This window comes from Hydractinia symbiolongicarpus, chromosome 6, assembly GCF_029227915.1.
Source record: "Hydractinia symbiolongicarpus strain clone_291-10 chromosome 6, HSymV2.1, whole genome shotgun sequence".
Classification (NCBI taxonomy): Eukaryota; Metazoa; Cnidaria; class Hydrozoa; order Anthoathecata; family Hydractiniidae; genus Hydractinia; species Hydractinia symbiolongicarpus.
In genome coordinates, this window is record NC_079880.1 from 31,872,198 (window position 1) to 31,880,367 (window position 8,170).

The window sequence follows — 8,170 nt, forward strand, 5'->3', positions numbered from 1 at the left end:
GAGGCCTAATAAAGACCTTACACGTAAATCCCCCGGTTCCACGTGCTTATGCAGGTTACCATTGGTCTAGTCCTTCCACTCTCAATGGACTACAATATCATAAGTCGTTTTCCCTAGCACCTTGGCTTTAGAACTCCGTCAACTACATGGACAGGCCTCTAAAGGCCGTAATATGCCTTATAGAGGCCTAAAAAAAGGCGATACACAAAATCACGAGGTTACCATTGGTCAACTCCTTCTTCTCTTAATGGACTACTACGTTCTAGGACGATTTCCCTCGCACCATGGCTTTAGAACGACGTCAACTACATGTACAGGCCTCTAAAACCGTAATATGGCCTTTTTGCCGCCTATTAAAGGCCGTACACGTAATTCCCCTCGTTCCACGTGCTTGTGCAAGTTACCATTGGTCTAGTCCTACCACTCTTCATGGACTGCGACGTCCTAAGTCGTTTTCCCTAGCACCATGGCTTTAGAACTCTGTCAACTACATGCACAGGCCTCTAAAAGCCGTAATATGGGCTTTTGGCGGCTAATAAAGGCCTGACGCGTAAATTACGTGCTCCCACGTTCTTGCGCAGGTTACCATTGGTCTAGTCCTTCCACTGTCCCTGGACTGCGACGTCCTAGCTTGTTTTCCCCAGCGCCATGGCTTTAGAACATCGTCAACCTTATGCCCAGGCCTCTAAAGGTTGCATTATGCTTTTTATATGCCTAATAAAGGCTTGAAACGTAAGTCACGTGGTTCTACGTGGATGTGCAGGTTACCATTGGTCTACTCATTCAACTCTTAATGGACTGCTGCGTCCTAAGTCGTTTTCCCTAGCACCATGGCTTTAGAACGCCGTCAACTACTTGCACAGTCTTCTAAAGGTTGTGATATGGGCTTTTGCGGCCTAGTAAAGGCGATACACGAGAATCACGTGGTTCCACGAGGGTGTGCAGGTTACCATTGGTCTAGTCCTTTCACTCTTCATGGACTGCGACGTCCTAAGTCGTTTTCCCTAGCACCATGGCTTGAGAACGCCGTCAACTGCATGCACAGGCCTCTAAAGGTTGTGATATGGGCTTTTGCCGGCTAATAAAGGCCTTACGCGTAAATTACGTGCTCCTACGTTCTTGCACAGGTTACCATTGGTCTAGTCCTTCCATTCTCCATGGACTGCCACGTCCTAAGTCGTTTTCCCCAGCGCCATCGTTTTAGAACATCGTCAACTACATGCACAGGCCTCTAAAGGCCGTAATATGGCCTTTTGCGGCCTATTAAAGGCCTTTCATGTAAATCACGTGTTTCCACGCGCTTGCACAGGTTACCTTTTTTCTAGTCCATCCATCCTACATGGACTACGACGTCTTAAGTCGTTTTCTTTGGCACCATTGCTTTAGAACGCCGTCAACTACATGCACAGGCCTCTAAAGGCCGTAATATGGACTTTTGCCGGCTAATAAACGCCTGACATGTAAATCACGTGTTTCCACGCGCTTGCACAGGTTACCATTTTTCTAGTCCATCCATCCTACATGGACTACGACGTCTTAAGTCGTTTTCTTCGGCACCATGGCTTTGGAACGCCGTCAAATACATGCACAGGCCTCTAAAGGCCGTAACATGGACCTTTGCCAGCTAATAAAGGCCTTACGCGTAAATAACGTGCTCCCACGTTCTCGCACAGGTTATCATTGGTCTAGTCCTTCCACTCTCCACGGACTGCGACGTCCTAAGTCGTTTTCCCCAGCGCCATGGCTTTAGAACATCGTCAACTACATGCACAGGCCTCTAAAGGCCGTAATATGGACTTTTGCCGGCTAATAAACGCCTTTCATGTAAATCACGTGTTTCCACGCGCTTGCACAGGTTACCTTTTTTCTAGTCCATCCATCCTACATGGACTACGACGTCTTAAGTCGTTTTCTTTGGCACCATGGCTTTAGAACTTTGTCAACTACATGCACAGGACTCTAAAGCCGTAGTATGGCCTTCTAGAGGCCTAGTAAAGACCTTACGCGTAAATCACGTGTTTAAACGTGCTTGCGCAGGTTACCATTGGTCTAATCCTTCCATTCTCCATGGACTACGACGTCCTAAGTCGTTTTCTTTGGCACTATGGCTTTACAACGCCGTCAACTACATGCACAGGCCTCTAAAGGCTGTAATATGGCCTTTTGTCGCCTAATAAAGGCCTTACACGTAAATCCCCCGGTTCCACGTGCTTGTGCAGGTTACCATTGGTCTAGTCCTTCCACTCTCAATGGACTACAATATCATAAGTCGTTTTCCCTAGCACCTTTGCTTTTGAACTCCGTCAACTACATGGACAGGCCTCTAAAGGCCGTAATATGCCTTATAGAGGCCTAAAAAAAGGCGATACACGAAAATCACGTGGTTCCACGAGTGTGTGCAGGTTACCATTGGTCAACTCCTTCTTCTCTTAATGGACTACTACGTTCTAGGACGATTTCCCTCGCACCATGGCTTTAGAACGCCGTCAACTACATGCACAGGCCTCTAAAGGTTGTGATATGGGCTTTTGGGCCTAGTAAAGGCGATACACGAAAATCACTTGGTTCCACGAGTGTGTGCAGGTTACCATTGGTCTAGTCCTTCCATTCTCCATGGACTACGACGTCTTAAGTCTTTTTCCCCAGCGCCATGGCTTTAGAACGACGCCAACTACATGTACAGGCCTCTAAAGGCCGTAATATGGCCTTTTGCCGCCTATTAAAGGCCTTTCACGTAAATCACGTGTTTCCACGCGCTTGCACAGGTTACCTTTTTTCTAGTCCATCCATCCTACATGGACTACTGCGTCCTAAGTCGTTTTCCTTGGCACCATGGCTTTAGAACGCCGTCAACTACATTAAAAGGCCTCTAAATGCCGTAATATAGCCTTTTGCCGCCTAGTAAAGGCCTTACACGTAATTCCCCTCGTTCCACGTGCTTGTGCAAGTTACCATTGGTCTAGTCCTTCCACTCTCAATATACTACAAGGTCATAAGTCGTTTTCCCTTGCACCATGGCTTTAGAACGCCGTCAACTACATGCACAGGCCTCTAAAGGCCGTAATATGCCTTATAGAGGCCTAATAAAGGCGATACACGAGAATCACGTGGTTCCACGAGGGTGGGCAGGTTACCATTGGTCTAGTCTTTCCACTCTTCATGGACTTCGACGTCCTAAGTCGTTTTCCCTAGCACCATGACTTTAGAACGCCGTCAACTACATGCACAGGCCTCTAAAGGTTGTGATATGGGCTTTTGCCGGCTAATAAAGGCCTTACGCGTAAATTACGTGCTCCCACGTTCTTGCGCAGGTTACCATTGGTCTAGTCCTTCCATTCTCCATGGACTACGACGTCTTAAGTCTTTTTCCCCAGCGCCATGGCTTTAGAACGACGTCAACTACATGTACAGGCCTCTAAAGGCCGTAATATGGCCTTTTGCCGCCTATTAAAGGCCTTTCACGTAATTCCCCTCGTTCCACGTGCTTGTGCAAGTTACCATTGGTCTAGTCCTTCCACTCTCAATATACTACAAGGTCATAAGTCGTTTTCCCTAGCACCATGGGTTTAGAACGCCGTCAACTACATGCACAGGCCTCTAAAGGTTATGATATGGGCTTTTGCAGCCTAGTAAAGGCGATACACGAGAATCACGTGGTTCCACGAGGGTGTGCAGGTTACCATTGGTCTAGTCCTTCCATTCTTCATGGACTGCGACGTCCTAAGTCGTTTTCCCTAGCACCATGGCTTTAAAACGCCGTCAACTACATGCACAGGCCTCTAAAGGCCGTAATATGCCTTATAGAGGCCTAATAATGGCGATACACGAAAATCACGTTGTTCCACGAGTGTGTGCAGGTTACCATTGGTCAACTCCTTCTACTCTTAATGGACTACTACGTTCTAGGACGATTTCCCTCGCACCATGGCTTTAGAACGCCGTCAACTACATACACAGGCCTCTAAAGGCCGTAATATGGCCTTTTGCCGCCTATTAAAGGCCGTACACGTAATTCCCCTCGGTTCCACATGCTTGTGCAGGTTACCATTGGTCTAGTCCTTCCATTCTCCATGGACTGCGACGTTCTAAGTCGTTTTCCCCAGCGCCATGGCTTTAGAACATCGTCAACTACATGCACAGGCCTCTAAAGGCCGTAATATGGCGTTTTGCCGGCTAATAAAGGCCTTACGCGTAAATAACGTGCTCCCACGCTCTCGCACAGGTTATCATTGGTCTAGTCCTTCCACTCTCCACGGACTGCGACGTTCTAAGTCGTTTTCCCCAGCGCCATGGCTTTAGAACTTTGTCAACTACATGCACAGGACTCTAAAGCCGTAGTATGGCGTTCTAGAGGCCTAGTAAAGACCTTACGCGTAAATCACGTGTTTAAACGTGCTTGCGCAGGTTACCATTGGTCTAATCCTTCCATTCTCCATGGACTACGACGTCATAAGTCGTTTTCTTTGGCACTATGGCTTTACAACGCCGTCAACTACATGCACAGGCCTCTAAAGGCTGTAATATGGCCTTTTGCCGCCTAATAAAGGCCTTACACGTAAATTCCCCGGTTCCACGTGCTTGTGCAGGTTAGAACGCCGTCAACTACATGCACAGGCCTCTAAAGGTTGTGATATGGGCTTTTGCCGGCTAATAAAGGCCTTACGCGTAAATTACGTGCTCCCACGTTCTTGCGCAGGTTACTATTGGTCTAGTCCTTCCATTCTCCATGGACTACGACGTCTTAAGTCTTTTTCCCCAGCGCCATGGCTTTAGAACGACGTCAACTACATGTACAGGCCTCTAAAGGCCGTAATATGGCCTTTTGCCGCCTATTAAAGGCCTTTCACGTAATTCCCCTCGTTCCACGTGCTTGTGCAAGTTACCATTGGTCTAGTCCTTCCACTCTCAATATACTACAAGGTCATAAGTCGTTTTCCCTAGCACCATGGCTTTAGAACGCCGTCAACTACTTGCACAGTCTTCTAAAGGTTGTGATATGGGCTTTTGCGGCCTAGTAAAGGCGATACACGAGAATCACGTGGTTCCACGAGGGTGTGCAGGTTACCATTGGTCTAGTCCTTTCACTCTTCATGGACTGCGACGTCCTAAGTCGTTTTCCCTAGCACCATGGCTTGAGAATGCCGTCAACTGCATGCACAGGCCTCTAAAGGTTGTGATATGGGCTTTTGCCGGCTAATAAAGGCCTTACGCGTAAATTACGTGCTCCTACGTTCTTGCACAGGTTACCATTGGTCTAGTCCTTCCATTCTCCATGGACTACTACGTTCTAGGACGATTTCCCTCACGCCATGGCTTTAGAACGCCGTCAACTACATGCACAGGCCTCTAAAGGTTGTGATATGGGCTTTTGGGCCTAGTAAAGGCGATACACGAAAATCACTTGGTTCCACGAGTGTGTGCAGGTTACCATTGGTCTAGTCCTTCCATTCTCCATGGACTACGACGTCTTAAGTCTTTTTCCCCAGCGCCATGGCTTTAGAACGACGCCAACTACATGTGCAGGCCTCTAAAGGCCGTAATATGGCCTTTTGCCGCCTATTAAAGGCCTTTCACGTAAATCACGTGTTTCCACGCGCTTGTACAGGTTACCTTTTTTCTAGTCCATCCATCCTACATGGACTACTGCGTCCTAAGTCGTTTTCCTTGGCACCATGGCTTTAGAACTCTGTCAACTACATGCACAGGCCTCTAAAAGCCGTAATATGGGCTTTTGGCGGCTAATAAAGGCCTTACGCGTAAATTACGTTCTCCCACGTTCTTGCGCGGGTTACCATTGGTCTAGTCCTTCCACTGTCCATGGACTGCGACGTCCTAGGTTGTTTTCCCCAGCGCCATGGCTTTAGAACATCGTCAACCTTATGCCCATGCCTCTAAAGGTTGCATTATGCTTTTTATATGCCTAATAAAGGCTTGAAACGTAAGTCACGTGGTTCTACGTGGCTGTGCAGGTTACCATTGGTCTACTCCTTCAACTCTTAATGGACTACTGCGTCCTAAGTCGTTTTCTTTGGTACCTTGGCTTTAGAACTCCGTCAACTACATGGACAGGCCTCTAAAGGCCGTAATACGGCCTTTTGCCCCCTAATAAAGGCGATACACGAAAATTACGTGGTTCCACGTAAATCCCCCGGTTCCACGTGCTTGTGCAGGTTACCATTGGTCTAGTCCTTCCACTCTTCATGGACTACGACGTCCTAAGTCGTTTTCCCTAGCACCATGACTTTAGAACGCCGTCAACTACATGCACAGGCCTCTAAAGGTTGCGATATGGGCTTTTGCCGGCTAATAAAGGCCTTACGCGTAAATTACGTGCTCCCACGTTCTTGCGCAGGTTACTATTGGTCTAGTCCTTCCATTCTCCATGGACTACGACGTCTTAAGTCTTTTTCCCCAGCGCCATGGCTTTAGAACGACGTCAACTACATGTACAGGCCTCTAAAGGCCGTAATATGGCCTTTTGCCGCCTATTAAAGGCCTTTCACGTAATTCCCCTCGTTCCACGTGCTTGTGCAAGTTACCATTGGTCTAGTCCTTCCACTCTCAATATACTACAAGGTCATAAGTCGTTTTCCCTAGCACCATGGCTTTAGAACGCCGTCAACTACATGCACAGGTCTCTAAAGGTTGTGATATGGGCTTTTGCGGCCTAGTAAAGGCGATACACGAGAATCACGTGGTTCCACGAGGGTGTGCAGGTTACCATTGGTCTAGTCCTTCCATTCTCCACGCGCTTGCACAGGTTACCTTTTTTCTAGTCCATCCATCCTACATGGACTACTGCGTCCTAAGTCGTTTTCCTTGGCACCATGGCTTTAGAACGCCGTCAACTACATTAAAAGGCCTCTAAATGCCGTAATATAGCCTTTTGCCGCCTAGTAAAGGCCTTACACGTAATTCCCCTCGTTCCACGTGCTTGTGCAAGTTACCATTGGTCTAGTCCTTCCACTCTCAATATACTACAAGGTCATAAGTCGTTTTCCCTTGCACCATGGCTTTAGAACGCCGTCAACTACATGCACAGGCCTCTAAAGGCCGTAATATGCCTTATAGAGGCCTAATAAAGGCGATACACGAGAATCACGTGGTTCCACGAGGGTGGGCAGGTTACCATTGGTCTAGTCCTTCCACTCTTCATGGACTTCGACGTCCTAAGTCGTTTTCCCTAGCACCATGACTTTAGAACGCCGTCAACTACATGCACAGGCCTCTAAAGGCCGTAATATGCCTTATAGAGGCCTAATAAAGGCGATACACGTAAATCTCCCTGTTCCACGTGCTTTTGCAGGTTACCATTGGTCTAGTCCTTCCACTCTCAATGGACTACAAGGTCATAAGTTCGTTTTCCTTGGCACAATGGCTTTAAAACTCTGTCAACTACATGCACAGGACTCTAAAAGCCATAATATGGACTTTTGCCGGCTAATAAAGGCCTTACGCGTAAAATACGTGCTCCCACGTTCTTGCGCAGGTTACCATTGGTCTAGTCCTTCCACTCTCCATGGACTACAAGGTCCTAAGTCGTTTTCCCCAGCGCCATGGCTTTAGAACGCCGTCAACTACATGCACAGGCCTCTAAAGGTTGTGATATGGGCTTTTGCAGCCTAATAAAGGCGATACACGAGAATCACGTGGTTCCACAAGGGTGTGCAGGTTACCATTGGTCTAGTCCTTCCATTCTTCAAGGACTGCGACGTCCTAAGTCGTTTTCCTCTTTAGAACATCGTCAACTATATGCACAGGCCTCTAAAGGCCGTAATATGCTTTTTAGAGGCCTAATAAAGACTTAACACGTAAATCATGTGGTTCTACGTGCCTGTGTAGGTTACCATTGGTCTACTCTTTCAAATCACAATAGACTACTGCGTCGTTTTCCTTGGTACCATTGCTTTAGAACTTTGTCAACTACATGCACAGGACTCTAAAGCCGTAGTATGGCCTTTTAGAGGCCTAATAAAGACCTTACGCGTAAATCACGTGTTTAAACGTGCTTGCGCAGGTTACCATTGGTCTAATCCTTCCATTCTCCATGGACTACGACGTCCTTAGTCGTGTTCCGTGCCATCATGGCTTTAGAACGCCGTCAACTACATGCACAGGCCTCTAAAGACCGTAATATGGCCATTTGCCGCCTATTAAAGCCCTTACGCGT